This window comes from Anomalospiza imberbis, chromosome 2 (assembly GCF_031753505.1).
Source record: "Anomalospiza imberbis isolate Cuckoo-Finch-1a 21T00152 chromosome 2, ASM3175350v1, whole genome shotgun sequence".
Taxonomy (NCBI): Eukaryota; Metazoa; Chordata; class Aves; order Passeriformes; family Viduidae; genus Anomalospiza; species Anomalospiza imberbis.
In genome coordinates, this window is record NC_089682.1 from 91,254,821 (window position 1) to 91,276,030 (window position 21,210).

Consider the following 21,210-nt stretch of genomic DNA (forward strand, 5'->3'; position numbering starts at 1 on the left):
ATGAATACTTTAGTTCTTGACTAACTGTATAAAAGACTGGGATCATCATACCAGTAACTTTTAGTATATAAGTTGGGGAAAAAAAAAAACAAAACAGTTGACATTTTTCAGTGAAGCCAACTTCCCTTCTCCAAAATTTCTATATGATCAAGCAGAAAGTTTTTGATTGAAGCAAATTTAATTATTAAAATAATTATATTTGTGAGAAATATTGCAATACTATATGAGCATAGACTCTCTACTGGCTTATTTTTGTTTGCTTTATGTGATCAAAATTTTGCTGAAGGTAACCTGCCACTCAAATCTTCTGTATTCTATTAATTTTGAAAAGGATTGCACTATGCATCAGCAAAATATTCATTGAATTCAGCTCACCAAAAAGCATTACCATTATTTTTTTGCATGATTTTTAATAATTTGATCCAACTGCACATGAAAAGCTTGATCAGAACTGATATGAAATGATATCTGCTTGAAAAGTTGTGAATATTTGCATAGGCAGAAAATAATTAGCAAAGCTGGTGCTAAGCTAAACATCTTATGTTGAATAAGTTCTCAGAAACCAATTTTTTCCTCATATACGGATGACAATTTGCAAGCAGTCTCCCCTTTTATTACACTCAGTTGCTTGCTCAAAGAAAAATACCGTGCTATGAATTGCTAACATCACTTTCCACAGTAGCTGCGGTCTCCTTGGGGTTCTTTTGGCCAAGTACCAAACTAGCTCTGCTTGTGACATTTTGTTTGATAACATCATAAAGTGGTAAGGCCATGGAACATACACAATAGCAGTATGCACTAATAAAGTGTTTATCCTTTAATGTCTCCCAGATGCTTGCCTATATCTTTTTCCAGAAGTAAAGAGAATGTGTTGGCTGGATGTGATCTTGTGTTTATATTGTCTGCTGGGTCTGTGTGATAAGTCACATTCTTTTCTCCTTTGCTTTTGTAGAATCAGTAAAGCAAGTGCTACCTTAAAGGTCTGTTCCTCCATGTGTAACAAATGCCAGGCCCATACAATAGCTAGGATCAAATGGTAATAAAACCAGAGAAGAACCTCGTTGAGGGAAAAGCAGTCAACAATTTCTGTGTTACATGAAATTACAAAAATCTGTGAGACTCATAATGTTTAACTCCAGGGAGTTTTGGAGTTATTAGAATGAACAGAAGAGTTTCCAAATTTAGGGGAACATTCTAGACAAAATATGTTTATTCTGCCATTCAGTAAGGAAGGGCATGGTGCTTGGGGTTCTTAATTCCCTACCTTTTGACACTGCTATTTATGGTAGTTGATACAGGTGAAAATGGCAAGTGTTGTGACTACCTTTGTATTGACAGTTTGCATAGCTACAAATCACCAGCAGGATCAGCAAGTGCTGCTGGGCAGTAGAAAAATGAAACCCTGACTTTTTACCCAGGAAGTAGTATCTGTTCCAATAAGGCTGAAAATCAATCCAAAAAAATCAATTGAAATATTCTTACAAGTCAGTAAAATGAAAATACAATGTTAGAAGTTTTTCATTGTTTATTCTGTGTGCTGGTTTTGGCTGGCATAGAATTAAGTGCCTTCAGAGTATCTGGTATGGAGCTGTGGTATGGATTTGTGACCAAAACCATGTTGATATCACAGTGATATTTTAGTTACTGCTGAGCAGCCTCAAGGCCTTCTCTCTTTTTTCACCCCACCTCAGCAGTGGGGAGGCTGGGTGTGCCAAAAAGCTGAGAGAGGACACAGCCAGGATAGCTGACTCCAAGTGACCAAATGGAAATTCTAGACTATGTGGCATCATGTTCAGCATATGAAGCTTGGGGGTAAAAGAAGGAAGGGCGAGGCTTTTGGAGTGATGGCATTTGTCTTCCCAAATCACTGTTGCACATGATGGAGCTCTGCTTTCCAGGGGATGGCTGAACACCTGTCCCTGCCCATGGGAAGTGGTGAATGAATTCCTTGTTTTGTTTGTGCAAAATGCAAAAGCTTTGCTTTACCTATTGAACTGCCTTTGTCTTAACCTGTAAGTTTTCTCACTTTTGCTTTTCTCATTTTGATGCATGAGGAGTAGGTGAACAGTTGTGTGGTGCTTAGGTGGCAGTTGGAGTTAAACCAAAACACTTTGTCATGAGATACCAGGTAATATTTTTGAAAATGTTTAAATGCTTTCAAGCCCAAGTACTCTCTCAATTGCAATACAGACATTTAGACCCAGACTATTTACGCTTGTCAAAGCACTTCACAGTGTATGCAATTTATTCTGTCTGTTATAGCAGCATCTGCCAGCATAGTGATCATCATCAAGGATGTGATCTTTGGTTGACAGCAGAAACTTCCATTATACAAACAGTTGCACTGTCAAAACAGAACTTTTGCTGAATTAGCTAATTTTACTTGAAAGGACTGGAAGAGAAAATGTTAGTGTAGGCACTGACTTGTCAGGATGATACCAAATACCTTCAGGTCTGAATTCTTTCTAGTCCAAAAATAGTTTTATATGTGTGTGTCCTATTTCACAAAAGTGCAGAACTGCAAAGGCTCACTGTGCAAGATCCAGGACAGGGTTTTGGGTCTTCAAGTTTACCTGTGGAATGTCTAAGTGTTATGGACATAGTCCTCCAGAGTCCCACATCCCCTATTAACACACCTCCCTTTGCACACTCTCTGAAGTACTTTGGGAAAAAACCCACACAGTCAGCACCTTGAACAAATTGCAGCTTAAAGTCAGCTTTCTAATGGGAAAGCTTTCCCAAGAGAGACACTAAACACCAAGCACAGGGACAATCCCCAAATGCCACCTGCTGCATATCCCAATAGCAATGCAAGAACATAATTTTGTCTACTGAAGAGCCACAGGTAAATGAGGATAATGAAAAGCTGATAATCTTAATTTAAAACCACCTTTTCAGCGTGGCAAAAACAGTAGCAATCTGGTTCACTAACAAACGTATATAACGATAACAAGTATAAAGAGAATAAAAAAATCATTTGTCGGTAGTACCTGAGGGGATCAAATCAGCTGTTTCTACCTGTTACATGGGAGGCTATAGATACTTTCCACATGTTGCACTTTAGCTGTGCAAAGGATGATAACCCTATGTTGAAGAACATAGCAACAATCTGATGGTCAGGATTGCTAGCTACAGAGGGGAGAGAAACATCATGAACTATATTTTCATTGCCTCAGATTAAGACTTTTCAAGAAGATGTTCTGTAGTCATGTGCAAACTTTTTGTTCAGTTTTGAAAAGAACCAGATGAAATATAATCACCATTCATATGCAGTCAGTTTAACTGATCTAACAGGTCCCTTTTGGCCTTTATTTCTGTGGCTCTATGTGCTGAAGCATTAATACTGACTGGAAATTATCAGGTAGAGTGAATAAATTCTGTAAGATTTACTTTACATTGACCTAGACAAGAATTAAATAGAGGCGAAACATTTAAATATACGAGGAGCTAAAAATAAACAATATAATATTTGCACTATTACTGTGTTCTCCTCAAAACACTTCCTATCAACTTATTTTAAAATCCATTTAATGTTTTAGGAAACTAATACCTTAGCAGTAAAACAAAAGAGGATATTTTCTGTACTGAGGATAAAGTAACAATTATGATTAACTGTGATTTTCTAGAATACCATAGAATCTTAGAATGGTTTGGGTTAGAAGGGACCTAAGAGGTCATCTAGTTCCAGCCCCCTTACCATGGTCAGGGTACATCTTCCACTAGATCAGGTTGCTTAAAGCCTTGTCCCGCCTGGCCTTGAACACTTCCAAGGATGGAGCATCCATGAGTTCTCTGTGCAACCTGTTCCAGTGCCTCACCACCCTCACAGTAAAAAAAAAATCCTCCTAATATCTAATCTAAACTTTCTATCAGTTCCTCCTTACCCTGTCACTATATTCCTTTGTCCATGTTCCCTCTCAAGCTTTCTTGTAAGCCCTTTTTAGGTACTGGAAGTCTGCTCTAACCTCTCACCAGAGCCAACTCTTCTCCACACTGGTCAACCCAACTTTCTCATCCCCTCATCCATAGGAGACCTGCTCCATCCCTCTGATCATCTTGGTGCCCCTCCTCTGGACTCATTCCAAAAGGTTGATATCCTTCCTTTTCTGAGGCTCCAGAGATGAGTGCAGCATTGAAAACAGGGTCTCCTGAGAATATATTTTTTGCCTAATCTGGAGTGGGGAGACAACTGAATAAAGTGATTAATTTTTTGATGTGTATGCTAAGTCTAATAGATGTGCTTTATAAGGATTGTTTATGGGATATGGCAAGTCCTTTGCATGGAACAGGATTAGTAACCACAGTTAGTATATTGGTTTAAAAAAAATAACATACATGCAGGTTTTTTTTTTTGACATTACTACTCAAGACTGTGCTTTAACTAATGACCTTGTGCTCATAAGTCAGTACTATTAAGATCTCTCAAATGATCCCCAGCAATCAGATTGTTGACTTCCTATATTAAAATCAGTAAGACCTTCTTAGTCTGGGTAGGAATGGGATTTCAATAGGTGCATATAAAACTGTTAAGTTGGTCTACTTGTTTTCCTTCAGAGACACAGCTCTGCCAATAATCTCCACAGCACACACGTTAATTCAGTCATGGATTCCAAGCAGCAAACTGAGCAGTAGAAATCTGGGTATGGAAGAAAGAGTAGTTGGTTGTGGGGGATTGAATTATACAAAGAGCCTTGATACGAGCCAGTTCCCAAACTTGCCCTAGTAACCAGGGTTCAATCTGTGCCATCAGTAACAAGGTCAATATAAATGGACTTCAGGCAACTAAAAATTCACTCAAAAGGGAATATATTAACTATATTTAGGGATTGTAGCTGTAATCAGATCTATGATGAAACTGAGTGTGAGGCAAAACAATCATATCAATTTAATTTATAAAAATAAAAAATGGTCATGAACTTCAAATATTTTAAGGTCAGAAGTCACTGTTTGATATTCTGGTTAATATAGGTCATAGGACTTCCATGAAGTCATTAGCATTGACTTCTATGAGACTAAGACCTTTACAGTTTTTGTTTTCCCTGTTACATGTAACTACTGAAATCACCAGATCAGAAAGAAATTTAAGATATTTTTCAGTTCATTCACTCCAAACTTTTCAATGTTATTTACAGTCCACTGCATCAATGTCATATGCTTCTATACAGGGAACTCATATGCCCTTTGTCATCTGGGCTTTTGCAAGAACATGATTCTTATTAGCTCCAGGTAACTATGTAATTATGTGAAAATAAAAATGACAGCAAGCTGATATTGCACAGAGAAAGGGAGGGAGACAAAGAAGAATGAGATAGACATGGAATGGCATAAATGTGTTTTCTTTTGTCTCTGGATCAGTTTGCAGATTAATGGGATAAGCAGGTGAAAAAGAAAACATCCTTATCTGTTTTAAAAGGTCATTGAAATGGACATCTCTGGATTGCTTTATACAAATTATTCTTCTTTCACATTTTAAAGGAAATTGAAATCTTCAGTATGCAAAAGTGGAAGGAGTCTTTTATCCAAATAATTCAAAAGTAGATATCTTTTTGACAGTATATGCGTATGTAGATTATGTGGGAGATCTTCCCATGTATGTTTCCTTTGCCTATGCAGACCTGTAAGCATAGGGAAATCTGTACCTGAACAAGTTGCAGTTGCATTTACTGACTATTACTGGACTTGTATTTCTTTTTTGATTTTTAAATTGCTTTGTAAACAGATGTAAAGTTTGGAACCCACAGCAACTTGTGGCCACTAATTCAATATGTTAAATACATACTGTATATAAGCATTTCTCTTTTATTTATTTTGAATCATCTTGATCATTAAATTTGATGATGTAGTTTATTTGATAATTTCTTATACTGGACCTTTTCTTTTTTTTTATTGGATATGACTGAGCTAGTGATAATTTTTCCTTACAGCAGCATGTATGGTGCTGTGTTTGTGATCTAAACAGGGCTGATAACACAGGGATGATTTAGCTACTGCTGAGCAGTGCTTGCACAGTCAAAGCCTTTTATGTCTCTCACCCCATCCCAGCAGTGAGGAGGCCGGGTGTGCACAAGAAACTGTGAAGGTACACAGCCAGGACAGCTGATCCTAGCTGACCAAGGGATGTTCCATACATATGGCATCATGTTTAGTGATAAAAGCTTGGGAAAGAATGAGTTCATGGCTATGGAGTTTATTTTCTCAAGTAACCGTTAAGTGTGCAGAGATTCAGCTTTCCTGAAAATGGCTGAAGACCTGTTTGTAGGTGAATTTCTTATTTTGTTTGTGCAGCTTTGCTTCATGCATTAAACTGGCTTTATCTTGGTCCATTCTGTATCACCTTTTGCTGCTCAGATTTTCTCCTTGATCCCACTGGAGATGGTAGTGAGTAAGTGACTTAGCAGGTACTTAGCTGCTGACCAGGGCAACCCACAATAACTGTCTGACAAATTTTTCAGCTTTCTTCATGAATTTTCTAGAGTAACTATATTCCTTTCTGAGATGTGAGAACTGGAACTACATATGATTTGCAAGATACAAGTGCATCACAGAATTGAATGGTGAAATAACATATTTGTCTGATGTGTTATCTCTTCCTTTCCTAATAATTTTTATCATTTTACTTTCCTGTGTGATAGCTATGGGTAATTTTCTTAGATTATCCATTGTAGTGCAGAGATTTTTCCTCAGTGGTAATTAACTAGTTCAGAACTCATCACACTTCATGAAGTTTAAGACTGATTTTCCCCCATGGGCATAATTTTGCATTTATTGAGACAGAATTCACTTTCTAATTGCAGTATACTTTTAAACCCCCTGTAGGAGTCACTGGGCCAAATAGTACATACAGGGTACTCTTGAGAGACACTATTCTATACCAATCAAGGTGATAAACACTACGAAGAAAAAAGGCTCCAGGATTTTGAACAAGATTTTTCAGAGAGCTATGGCAAGGATCTTTTTGTGCATAATTTTTCTCCTAGAAAAAATGAATATGTCATAGTGATTTATACTGACAAAAGAGAGTGATCCACTTTATCATCAAATTATGTGACTATTATCTCAAATTATTAAAAAATTTGGTTGGTGTTAGGCAATCCTTTTTCTACTTTAATAATCTAAAAACGAGCAGATAGTCCTCTCACGTTAATGAGCAATATTACATGTCTTTCACTTGAGAGGTATGGTCACTTTGAGTTATACTTTTCTGACATTAATACCTGATTTCAAAGACATAACTAAATACTGATTTGAGTGGAAATATACAAGGGATCATATGACTGAATAGTTTGCTCAGGTAAAATAAAAAGGAGATTAATTTCTGCTTGAAAACCTTAGGAAATCCCTTATTAATCTAACATATCAGACCTAAGAAATGTGCTTGTACTAATGCATGTAACAGTTTTGTAAAAATATTTCAAATTCAAATTTAAACATATTTAAAATGAAGTTGTCTCAACCACTTGTGATTGCTTTGCTGTTCTCGCAAAAGCAGTTATTTGTTCTTTTTCCAGAATGGAGTAAATAATAAAGTTGTGGTTAAAGACTGGGTCATTCCTGAACAAAAGTCAAGCCCGTAGCATAGTAAATATAATGGTATTTGCTGAGGAGACAGTGTATTTGTAAGACAATGGCCTAGGAATCTTTCAGATCTAATTTCTTGCTTTTATTCAAAAGCAAAAAGTCAAAGCAGGTGTATTGGAAGAGGATAAAATACCCGTGGAGTAAGTTTTTAGAGTAGAATATCAGGGGTAGCTATTTTTCTTTTTCTTTATCAAATGTTATATTTTTTACTAATCTATGCCCATTGACACCATTTCAAGTCCCAGAAGTGTTGCTGTCTTGTTAAACAACAAGCAACTCAACAGCTGAAGGGGAGGCATAAGATGTGGGTTGAAAAATAATGCTTATTCACAGATCTTCACATTATCTTCCCAAATAAATATCTCTAGCCCAAATTTTTTCCTGCCTCTCACAATACATTAAGTGTTTAAAAGCATTATGTTGGACAGGCTCACCCTGTAACAAGAATCAAAGACATAAAAGACAGACATCAAAGACATAAACATGGCAAACTACAATTTGATCACATGCCTAGTAGGAATCCACTTATCTTCCTGCACTTTTTAAGTAAAAAGCATTAAATGTGCTTTTGGTGCCATGACTGTTGACTATGCATGGTGAATTGTGGTGGCTTTTCTCTCATGCTTCCTCTGTTTCACTTCCCTACCAAAACCCTGAAGTACTCAGCATAAGGTGCACATCAGAGATGGAGAAAAGAGTAGCAGGCATGCTGTATAGGCTGGCAATACTCAGCTGGTGGCAGCATGTTGGGATAATTTTCAACTTGTTGCCAAAATTGCCTCCAGGCTTTGCTGTGATCCAAATTTGGGACTTGGCCCAGGAACAGAGTCAGGATGCTATGAAGTTTGTCTTTGATGCCCGTTATCAGCTGTGCCCACTGCAATGCAGGCACAGCCGTAAGTAGGGTCCAGCAGCTTTTGCACTTCTAGGCAAATCCCCGATCAGCTTTCCAGATAATATCTTTCTGGCCTCTCCCTGGTGTAACTATGCCTGCCTGACACTTGCATTTCTCTCTACACTGTAGCTTTCAAGGAGACCTTTTCCTCGGAAAGCAGCTGTGAGACTTGGAAGCAACGATGTTTTCAGTTGGCGCATTTTCCCCCCACCAGGAGTAGCATATGCAGTTACTCAATGCTTAGAGCTGACAACAGAAAAGGTGACAGATCTTACAAAGGACACTTTGGAGAAAGCTTCTGTCAGCCTCCTCAGCAACTCCAAGGTGCTGAGTTGCCTGCATTAAGATTTGTTGACTGTGAGTTTGGTTTCTAGATTCTTTTTCTCATGAGGGAGAGTATTGCCCTTTCCTAGTTAGATTTATGCTCCAATACTTGAAAATTAAGGAGTTTAGCTTCAAATTGCTCGTCTACTGAACTAAAGGACTGTGTGTGAAAGCTCTTATCAAGAACAAAAAAATGTGTCTAACCATATCTTATTCAATATTTCACAGTACTGCTTCTCTTGGCTTATGCTTAAGCACTAGTAGGAAAATCCAGACTTGGTCCCACTTTGTCTCCTAAGTTAAATCCTCAGGAAACTGCAGGTTAGCTATGTTCAGCTATGAGCCAGATAATGACACAAAAATTAGCTCTTATGTGGGCTGTAAATTGAAGACATAGATTCATTTCATGACCTTGCTCTCTAAGCTTCATATCTTCTCAGAGGGCAGAGGAAATGCTTATGGTGTGTCTGTGCCATTTGATATTTGTGATTGGCAGACTATAGGTGGCCAGGTATGGGCTATTTATCCTAAACTCTCTTACAAATAATGTAAAGAAATAAATATAACAGATCTAAAACAGATCAAGGGAATGGTGCTATAAGAGTACTAAGAGAGTCTACAGTGAATCCCTCACCTATTGACATCTAAGTAGCATAAACTTAAAATTTAGGTGAATCCAACTGTAATCCATAGCTTAAATGTCAACTGGATTCCATATGGTAACATTTTTATGTAGGAGAGTGCCAACAAATTGGAGCTTGGTTCTTAGAAAAAATTAATGATAGAAGAAAAAACTTAGCGTTCAGTTCCAGGTTCAGACTCTTGTCTATAAGGACTTTGCAGTGCAGATATCTATATATGAGCTACATATTATACAGTTACAGGGGATTTAATTAATACAGGTAGCACAGCTGAAGCAGCTCTTCATCTGGGCAGATGAACAGGTCTTCTTTAGACTGAGGTCTGAGAGCTCTCTTTTCACTGACTGTAATAAAAGCTAAGGCACCATAGAAATAAATAACAGTGATAGTTCATCCAGTGATTTAATCTTAGCAGCTGGATGAATGACTGTGCCTTCCACATTTTTCCTCACGGTCAGGCTTGGAACTGAGAACATGGGCGTGTGCTTTTATCTGTTGTTAGCTTAGTAAATAATGTCTCACTCCTGCTGAGCCAAAAGGTGTTATATCCAGTTTAGCATTTGGATGCTTGGGAGGTATAAGGACTACACTATACTTTTGCCCTTTTTCTGATATATATATATATCACTCTAGAAACTATTATTCTTTGACAACGAAATTCATACGCTTTTCTATGACTCTTTGGAATGGTCAGCTATGACACTGCTACAGATTAGGTGAAATTGCTGTGTAAGAGTTAAAAATGTTGAATAGTGTAGATATACTATAGGGAATTGATGGGCATAAGGAGAACAATATTAGTTCTCAACTGGAGACCTTCAAAAGTTTTGCAATAAATGCACATCAGTGAGAAAGGAAAAAACTTGTGCTGGGAGAACATTTATTGTTATTTCCACTATACTGTTGGTTCAGGAGTTGCAATAGCTCATGCTAACTCCTCATAGAAGAACTGCATGGCTCATAAGTGCACAACCTTTGTGAATTTATAACTCAGTCAAGATCTATTGATCTTTATAGTTTCAGGGCTGGGTGGCCTTAAGAATATATAAAAGCTTATGGAGTTCAGAATATCTTCTATGGTATTGACTATTTGGCTTCTAAAATTTCTAAGCTTGAATTTGTATTTTTTAACATATTATCCCGCATATAGAACCTGTGACCTTATTGAGACCTGGAAAAGCTTGAGAAGTCTTGCACCTGGGTCAGTCTAACACTGGCATCAGTACAGGTAAGGGATGAATGGACTGAGAGAAGCTTTACTGAGGACTTGGTGATACTGGTAGATGAAAAACTGGGCATGAGCTGGCAATGTGTTTTTACAACCCAAAAAGCCAATGAAATCCTGGGCTACATAGAAAGAAGTGTGGCCAGCAGATTAAGGGAGGTGATTCTGACCCTCTACTGTGCTCTGTTGAGACCCATTCTGGAGTGCTGCATCCAGCTCTGGGGTCCCCAGCACAGGACTGACATCAACCTGTTGGAGTGAGTCCAAAGGAGGGCTAAAAAAATGGTCAAAAGGATGGAACACCTCTACTATGAGACCAGGCTAAGACAGTTGGGGTTGCTTAGAAGAGAAGGCCTTGAAAAGACCTTTTTGTGGCCTCTCAGTACTTGGAGGGTGCTTATGAGAAAAACGGGGACAATCCTTTTATCAGGGTCTGTAGTAATGTGACAAATGGTAATGGTTTTAAATAAAAAGAGAGTAGATTTGGACCAAATGTAGGGAATCATTCTTTTTAGGGTAAGGGTGGTGAGACACTGGACCAAGTTGTGCAGAGATGTGATAGATGTCCTATCCCTGAAACATTCAAGGTCAGGTTGGATGGAGCTCTAAGCAACCTGATCTGGTTGAAGTTGTCTCTGCTTATTGCAGGGGTGTTAGTCTAGGTGATCTTTAAATGTGCCTTCCAACCAAAATATTCTATGCTTCTATAGCTGCATATTGCGCCTCAAGTATTTTCCATGTCTCTCTATGCTTCTTAAAACCAAGTATCTCCGTACATGAAGTTTGCCTGCCTAACCATTCTCTTCCAAAGCCCATGTCTAGGTCATGATAATGAGTACATAGCACAAAGTTATCAATATCCATGGATATATTCATACCTGTGGATAAAATCATGCCTTCATCAGTACCATGGAGGTCTACTGATTCAAACTCATACTTTCTTGTCGATATTTCTACAACCAGACTGGAAAGCTAGTGTTACTATGTTATTTAGATGCCACTTCCAGTTCGAGAATTTGCAAGAAATTACACCTGAGTCTTGAGCTTTGTGAGTAGAGCAACTGAGAGATGACTCAGAGAGGTCTGAGAGTTTTGGTTCATGAGCAAGGTGAGGTAATATACTTGTTTTTTTCCCTCTAACAGTCTTTTTTTCTCTCAAGATTTTATTTTGGAGGGACCTAAATTCTTCCCTTTTTTGAGTTTTATTTATACAGATATGACAGTCTGGCAATGATAGCAGTGTACAGTAAACTAATGTTCTCATTTATCACTTCTGATGTTTAATTTCTAACCATGCTACTAAAATTAAGCTGAAATATTCCCTTAAACTTGCTTAAAACCCCATTTTTTAAAAATAGCATTAAAATTGTACTTTAGAAAGATCTCTCTTCTGTTTATGAACTCTGCTCATGACAGTGTAGTTTTCAATTCAAAGCTCTATGAAGTACTGCCTGGAAATACCCCGTTCTGTGGTGAGTTTGGGTGATTATTTGTTTTCTGAGGCAAGTGCATTTCTGCACCTGAGAAGGTGGGGAATAGAATTGTTTTGTAGAAAAAAGACCTGAGGGTCCCAGTGAGGAGGAAGCTCAAGAGAAATCAGCGCTGTGCCCTTGCAGCAAAGAGGGACAACCTTGTAAAGGGCAACAGAGTGTAGGCAGCAGGTCAGGGCAAGTGACTATTGCCATGTATTCAACACTCGCAAAACTAGATTTCATTCCAGTTTTGAGCTTTCCAGTTCAAGAAATGGAACAGTATTGACATACTGACATCACCAAGCCAGTGAGAGGACTTGAGCACTTGGAGTACAAGGAGCAGCTGTGAGGGCTGAATCTATTCAACCTTGAGCAGAACAAGTCATGAGGAGATCTTGCTGCTGCCTATAACTTCCTCATAGCAGGGAACAGAGAGTATGAGGCAAGCTCTTCTCAGAGATGTACATTAGGGGCACTGGACACAAGTTGGAATACTGAAAAATATTGTTAGAGAGAAGGAAAATTTCTTATTGTGAGAATGGTCAAATACTGGAGCAGGCTGTGCTGAGGGGTTTTGGATTCTCCATCCATGGAGATACTCAAATCCTCACTGAATATGGCCCCTTAGCCACCTGTTTAATTTGCCTTGCTTTGAGCAGGAGTGGGATGGCCTCAAGAAATCCCTTCCAATATAGCATACTTTATGGTTTTGTAATTCTATAGGGTGGGAAAATAAAATTGCAGAGGAAATGTATTCTAGAACTTGTGCCAAACTGAGGAAAACAAATGTGTTATTTGAACAAATGTTATGTTTGCTCCTTGGCATTTAACCTGTCCACAGTGGAGAAATTGGTAGGTGTTATCTTAGCCACATGTTAACTTACTGAATTGATTACCCAGTGGGTATGGCCACACAGTTCGTGCTGTGTCATGCAGGGTTATAAGCAGGATGAAGTGTTGTCCGAAGCATCTATCTGAAAGGTTAGACATACATGCAAGATACAGGACAGCTAATCAGCAATTACAAGTTGCTGCAGGTCCACATCTTGTATGTCTGTGTGTTCAACCTATAGTGAGTGCACCAGGGAACAAATGAATGAGCTAAAAGTACCCACCATTTGTGGGGGCTAAGTGTTTACTCTTCTGGTTAGCTGACATGGCAAATTATCACCTTCATATCCCTACCTAGTCTCTTTTTTCTCCTTTTCTTCCTGTTTGGTTTTTGTTGCTCCTACTGTTCTCTATTCTTTTTCCTCTATAGTTCTTATTGGTTTTTATTTTTTTATTTGTGAGCTTTTTTATTTTCTTCCAGTTCTCTATTAAATCTCAAAATTCTTTCAGGAGTTCTTCCTAATTTCCCATTATCCCCAGTATTTCCTCAGATAATCTGTTACCTAAATTATCACTCTGTATTTGGTTTTTTCTCTTGCTTACTGTGATCGTGAGTTCCTTAGGGTAGATATTGGACAGATTATGTTGGATATTATTGAATTTATTAAAGAAAAATACTTCTCCAAGGTATTTAAGCATGTGTTTGCCAAGTACCATGGAAATGCATAACAATAGCTGTGATTTATACTAATAATATTACTGTTGTCATGGTTAATAATAACTGTGATCAATACCAATATAAATATAATTTTTCACTAGCACAGTTGTTCAATGAAGATGATTTTGATAATAATAAACACTGTCACAAAATATTCTTCTTGATTATAGAGGAGACATCCTAGTAATTTGCCTTGTTCATAATTTACCTGATGTAGGTAAAATATTAGATGGTTCAGTAATTATTAATGTGCTTCAAGCTACTCCTTTATTGAGAGGAATAATTACTGCTTGCTTCCATTTGTCACTCATTTTGCACTGCTGCATGGACATGAACATACCGGAATGTACATATTCAAGAGTGGCTCACTGAACATTTAGGATTTTATTTTCTAGTGATTTAATGGCTTAGCTTTGTAAGGTATATTTTTTTAAATTATGTAATTTTTCTTTAAGAAATCTATAATCACAAAAGTGACTATGATCTAAAAGGTGGTAAATGTCTACATTAATTGTATTATGTCGAAAATAGTTGGAGCAGGGAAAGTATTAAAGAAAAGCCTTACACACCTTTTCTGTTATTTTTCTCATAATATCAGTTCATGGCTAGCATGGCAAGCAGACTTCTGTGCTAGATGGACTTTTGATCTGACTCTGCAGCAACTTGTGTGAGCATGGGAGCTCTTTGGGTAGACACCCCAGAAATCAAGCCAACAGCTGTACCTGAGTGGGACATACTGAGAGGGATATGGAAAATATCCCAATTTAGAAGAGCTCATGGGCTTTCCTTCTAATGGAATGGAGCAATGGATTATGAACATTGTCAAGGAGAAGTGGGTTAAGCCTCTACCTCCTTCAACTGAAGTGCGCATTCTTGGCCCTGTTTTAAAATGAGGTGGTGACCCACCATGTCCTCATTTTGATGCTAACTGCAAATCTGTGTAGGGCGTTTCTTATCTACCTGACTAGGTTGGAGAAAAATGCAGTTTTTGAATCCTTCTACAGTACAGGCCTCAGAGCGCTGCTCAGCAGCTCAGCTGTATCCAGATATTTATAACAGATAAGTCTTTACACACCTGGGAAGCATTAATATTAACCAGCCAAGATCTTGCCAGGAATAGAACCTTGAATTCTACTTTTGTCTCATGAGTTTATTTTTCACCACTTGTCTCAAGAGCTGGGGCTCAGCCACTGATGTTATTAACTATAGTGAGTTAATTAATTAAATAAAACCAGCCTAGATTTATTTTATAACATATTAAACCAAAATTGCTTTCACAGTCTGCCTTGTAAAATATTTGATAATAATTAAAATAAAACACAGCAATTTAAAAAATCAATTAAATTATATATATATTTAAATTATTCTACCAAGTTATTTAAGTTACTCTTTCACAATGTTTGGTTTGTTGTGAAGCACTAGCTTCTTATTTCATGTATATTACAGTGCAAAGTTGTTCTAATTAGAGTAAACAAGTGCCTCACATTTTAAAAATAAATAGAAAAGGTTAAAATTTATTTTTAAATTCTTAGAGAAGAAACAAAATAATCCTGTGGGAGAGGAATTTAAAAATTTGAAAGAACAGCTCTACTCCAAAGACAAGTTGAAGCCTAGTATCTGGGACATCCCTAAATTGTGGATTGGCAGAACAAAGAAGGTTTTTCATTTTCTCTGAACTTGCCTTTCTTTGTGTTCTTAAAAAAACAAACCAAAAAAACTCCTCCAAAAATCCCAAACCCTTTTGTAAGTCTTTGGAACTTTTGTGTTTGGACAAGAAAAAAGGAGGCATATGCACCCAGAGACTTGATAATGATGGACAGTAACTAGTAGTTACATTTAAACATTAATTAGATAATCACTCTGCTTTATTTTGAATGTTTGTGCCATCCCAGAAACCTCAATGCACTATGGTAATTAGATAGACTTTCTGCATAAATTAGGCTACATTAAGACAGTTTATGTGGATAACAGTATCTTCACAGACTTGATTCATGATCACTTCCATTTTAATTAATTTATTTTTATGTATGTGATAGGAAAGTCATTCAACTGCACCCCCGCATTGTGGACCTGGGGGCCTTACACTGAATTGTTTTTCCATAACAGAGGTAAGTTAATGCCTGGGCAGACTGAATTTACATAATAAGTACCATTTTTATGTACATGTACAAAAAGAACTCAATTTTTATTGTAATATAACTCACAAACATTCCCAAAGGGAAGAAATCTGTTATTGCCTTGTATACTCGTTCTTATACATGGTAATCATTGCATGAGCAAACATATGCACCAGAAAAAATCCTGTCTCTTGGATTATAAGCAGTAATTATCTCTGCTTAATATATCTGTCACACTGTTGGTAACCATCTGATGGGGAATGCTTGTGCTACTTTCATGCGTGCATTCATTCAGGCTTTCAGTAATTTTTTGAATACTTGAGAAAATTCAGTAAAGCTCAGCTGTGCCTGAAGTATTAGAGAGTGCTACAAAATCTGCTTGATTACATCAGTCAATATCACATCAAAGATTTGCAATTTATGCACTGCAAATGGATAGTTCAAGTGCATTCTCAAACTGAAACAGGGCATGACTTGTACTCTGCTCTACTGGAAATTGTTTGGCATTTGCACATTTGTTTTCCCACTTTAATAAATATCATGCAATAAGGATAATTGTTTTTAATTCTGGGATGACTGGTCATGAACTTGATACCGCAAACTTGAAAAGAGGCACAAGATAGAGCTTCTCTCTGGTGGCTTGCCAGTCTGTCTAGGGACAAGTTCCACTGGCATCCAGAGAATCTCCAAAAAGATGTGTCATGAAACAAGCAGCAGCAGACATTAAGGTTAAGATTCCCAGAGGAATTTGTGGTAGCAAAACCTAGCTTTTAGGTTTTTGCTAGGTTTTGCTTTTAGGTTTTTTGCTCCTCATTGCATCCCTGCCTGAGGAGTTCTTGGGAATTAGATACTCAAGCATGGGAAACTTACTTTTTACCAATGAGACACTTATGAATTAACCACAGGAAAGCAGAGAAGAAGTTCTGGTGATAGAAATAATTTTTCTTATTTCCAAGAAACTAAAAACCTTTTTTGAGACTGCCAGAGGTGCTTATCTTCAACCAGGACCTCAATCTCTCTCAAAGTGGGGCTAGAGACTTGTACCAAGGTACGATCATAAAATTTCACTGGGACGACTATCTCTCCTTCTTTTTCATGAGTTCTTTGGTTACAGTGCACACTTGGCATGGGAAGAATTTGTTGAATACCTGTCGCTATATGAGTAGTTCTCAGAGTGCTCCAAATTAAGACTTTGATCATCTGATGAATTGCAATGTCAAAAGCCTTCAGCACAGCTTGTTAAGTGTGCACCTTGAAGATCTACCAAATCTTTGAGAATGCAAACACCCCTGGGGACATGAGAAGGGGTTTGTATGCCAGTGCCAGAGCAGGAAAAATATCAGATACATTAGCCATAGAACAACTTCTATAGATTGAAAGTGTAGACAGTTCACAAATCTATGGGGTTTTTGGTTTATTTGTTATTGTTCCTTTTAGCCCATCTATTTTTCTGACATGTTGAGCTCAGTAAGACTATAGAAGTGATTAGGAAGGGAGAAAAAGCAATTCATCTTGAGATAGTCCTTATGTTCAGAAAGCATTTGGGAAGAAAACATGCAAGAAGAACTCAGAAAAATAGCTCAGATTTACTCATTCCATATGTCTGAAAGTGTCTGGTTCACAATGTGCACACCTAGGAGCTGTGGTGTACTGAGCACTACAGTGCAGTCTCACTACATCAGAAAAGAAATTTGAAGCCCATTTTTCAGCTGCAATAACTGATTTTCACTGTCTTTAAAGAAATCAGAGATTCTCCATATTTAGGTGCAAAACTGAGACTCTTTCTTTTAAGTCATTCTTTCTCTTGCAAACTCTTGAAAAGGTTGAAACTGATGGGTTTCTGTGCTATGTATATGAAATATACATCTCGACAAATATGAGTTCATTGCTTTTCACAGTGTGAAAAGTGCATGCTAAAGCTAAGTTCTCCTAGCCTCATAATTTTATTCTTTATGATGTTACAGATTACCATCAATAGAAAGAGGGAAGATTATCCCTTATGAAATAGCAGTCATAATCAGTTTAGAACCCAATTTTCCTGCTCTATTCCATGGGAATTTGTTAGACCAAATCAATTCAGTTGGTTCCTGTCTTCTGAAAGTAATCACTAGTTCTTATTATAATTAACTGTGCCAGTGAAAAAATGTTCCTATACACTTAAATTTCTACTGCTTATACTGTACAATGACCCAGAAAGACTAGGGGCATTTGAAATAGTTGTTTACTGAGGTAATCTTATTTTCAAAGGTTTAGATATTCAATATATGATGTGGGCAGTTCTGTATGAGTTACTTGGACGTCAGAGAACATTTACTTCCGTAGGCAATAGCCTCAGTGGACAAAGTTGCTTAACATTCAGGGCTTAACAGAGAAATGTGGGAGGAGAGACACTGGGCTGGATCTCTTTCCATTTGGCCAGCTCTTAGGGAGGCTCCCTGTTCAGTAAGTGATCCATGGATTGTCATGTCAGTTGGGTCTTAGTTCCCTTACAGCTTAATTTTTCTTGCTATGTTGTATGTAAAACAGTTGAATTAGAGAAAATTCCCATGGTGAAGAGCTGAGTTGAAGTTGCTGGTTGGCAAAAGCCTTTTCTTCTTACATTATGTTTTAATCTGTTGTATAAGTGTCACAAGCAGGATCTCCTTTAATTAACAGGAAGAAGGTGATGTGATACACAATTCTTCAGTTAGAGCAGGAGAAGCATGACTCTCATCATGGAGACCCAGCATGAGACCTATATCAGAAGCATGGGGTTGGGGCAAAGACATTGGGTCCCTTTGAGATGTGACAAAAATGTGAAAGAAGCCAAAACTGGTATCTTTGCCTATTGCTGTGACTGGCTGGGCTCATGTAATATTTCACTAAACAAAATAATTAATTATGAGTTTCAATGGTTTTGGTTTTTACAGAAGTGATAGCAAGTACTCTGAACATTGCTTGGGTGCTTGCACCCTTTATCCAGGGTGAAACTGGCAGAGTTAGAAATTATTTCTGCATTAGTGTGTATTTTATTCTCAGAAGACTCTTCAGCAACAGTCCAACACTGTACAAGCAGGTTAGTCTCTCTGTCTCAAATATCCTACCTGTAGGTTCTATTGCAGCTGCTTTTGCTTTCATGATAATATAAACAGCAATTTTACTGTCCTGCTCTATTTAAAACCAGATGGTGGGCCCACTTACCCCCCAGGCAAACGTTGCAATTCCTCCTTTTTCAGATTTTAGTATTTGGTTGCTGACTGAAGCACCAGGGTTTAGAATTATTGCTGTTACACAGCACCACATTTCCTATACAAGCCCTTTCATGTCTTGTACACTTATATCATAGAAGCATATCCATTCTGCTGCTAACTAGAAAATATGAATTGTAATCCAAAATACATTCATGAAACGTTAAAAAATAAAAAGCTCTGTGGCAGAAAAATAATTCCCTCTTTGCAAGTGTAATTTGGTATTATGAATAGAAGAAAGACTGACAAAATAGCAACATTACCTTTTGAATCAGAAATTACCAATTATGATCAGTTCTGTTGTGTTTCGTAGTAGAAAAATTCCAAACTGTTTACAAGATGTATAAATATTTGCAGCTCTTTTTTCATCCTCATTGATGTTATCTCTTATTTTTTCTGCCAAGGCAGTTATAGCATTCAGTATGACACAGAAATTATATATGATGCTCACTTTGAGGCAAATGGTAGCTCACAACAAAATACCTGCTGGCCAGAACTTTTCATAGAGACATTTTTATATCTAAGGTCAGTTATGAGATTCCCATCTTTCATTGCACTCTTTTGATATCTTCTGTGCTACAAAATCCATCTGGTTTCTATATAAATATCAAAAAGCAATTAGGTGGACTTCTATTCCATAGGACATAATAGTTTTAATTAAAATTGTCTCTCATTCTGAGGCTTTGGAAATATTTCTTTTATTTTTTCCTGATGTGTGAGTTCTCTGTTCTTTCTGTTGCACTTACAAGTTTTCATTTTCTTCTGTGTTTACTTTTCATTGAGGATCCTATGAGCTCTTTCAGTGTCCCCCACCCTTCTAGCCAAACGCAACAATCAGCAATTCAGAGCTGCTTCATAGTAATGGACAGTTGTTTTCCAAACCAGGGGACTATTACTGCTAATAGCAAAACCCAAATCCCATAAAATATGAAGTGGAAACCTGTTTCAAGTCCAGTAAAAAAAGCCAAGAAACTCCCAAAAAGACAAAACCCTCAACCAAACAAAAAAAATCTTCCCACACAAAAATACCAAGTAGCTGCAGCTACTGCACATGCAACCTAAACCTAATAAAATATGCTCCAGTTATTGCTGTAACCTGATAATTACCATGATTGCTCCTAGCTGTGAATAAGGGTAGCAAAATTCATAAAAACTCTTTGTCAGCTAGTCACATTGTATTAGAGCTGGAACAGTCGATGTGACTGGACTGACCGACAAAAAACTAAAACATAACCCTTCAGAAAGAAGATTTAATCACTCTATAGAAGTGAAGAAGTGTTAAGTACAGTCCCTGACAAAATGACCTCTCTTAGTGAATACATGCCCAGCCACTGACTACACTCCATGTACACTTTGAAAATGCTCGAAACCTTGTTATAGGAAACAAAAAACACCTTATATGTAAACTCATTAGCATCATTACCATTAGTATCTAAACAGTTTCATCAGTGAATTGTTATTAGTCCAGATGTAACTATTAAAAAATAAAAAAGGGGTCATACAGAAAGATGTGTTAAAAACCATACACACACTTCCCTTTTCATAGTATCATAGATTCACAGATGATTGCAGAATCACAGGATGGCTGAGTTAGTAAAGCACCCCTGAAGAGCACCTAGTCTAACTGGCCTACTCAAAGCAGACTGAGATAGGTTGCTCAGAGCCATGTCCAACCAGGTTTTGGGTATGTCCAAGGATGGAGACCATAACCTCCCTGTGCAAACTGTGTCTCCCTTATGGTGAATAATTTTTTTTGTTATGTTTAATTGCAATAATCTGTATTTCAATTCATGCCTGTTGTGTCTTGTCCTGTCCATGAGCACCACTGAGATGGTTTTGTCTCTGTCTTCTTTACTCCCCATAAGAGGTATTTATAAACCTCTTAAGGGTAGGATCCTCCTGAGTCTTTACCAGGCTGAGCAGTCCCAGCTCTCTCTGCCCTTCCTGACAGGACAGATGATCCAGGAGCTCCATGCTCTCTTGACAAACTCAGTCCTGTCTCGTGGTCCATGTGTTTCTTCTACTGAGGAGCCCAGAATTGGACCCAGCAGTTCAAATATGGTGCCAGTATGTAATTTTGTGTTGTTCTTTGCTTATTTGATTTTATGCTGGTGGTGTGGTTACTCTTCCAATATTCTTCTGGATCCTAAGCTGAATTATTTAATTCCATATGTGTGTGGAG

At 37.5% G+C, this 21,210-nt stretch overlaps 1 long non-coding RNA gene across 1 annotated transcript; it reads left to right on the forward strand.

Moving 5' to 3' along the window:
- The first annotated feature begins 16,618 nt into the window (after positions 1-16,618).
- LOC137469509 (uncharacterized) lies at positions 16,619-19,720 on the forward strand. The gene is made up of 2 exons (XR_010996565.1): positions 16,619-17,108; positions 18,764-19,720. It is a non-coding gene; the product is annotated as an uncharacterized lncRNA (long non-coding RNA).
- The last annotated feature ends 1,490 nt before the right edge of the window (positions 19,721-21,210 follow it).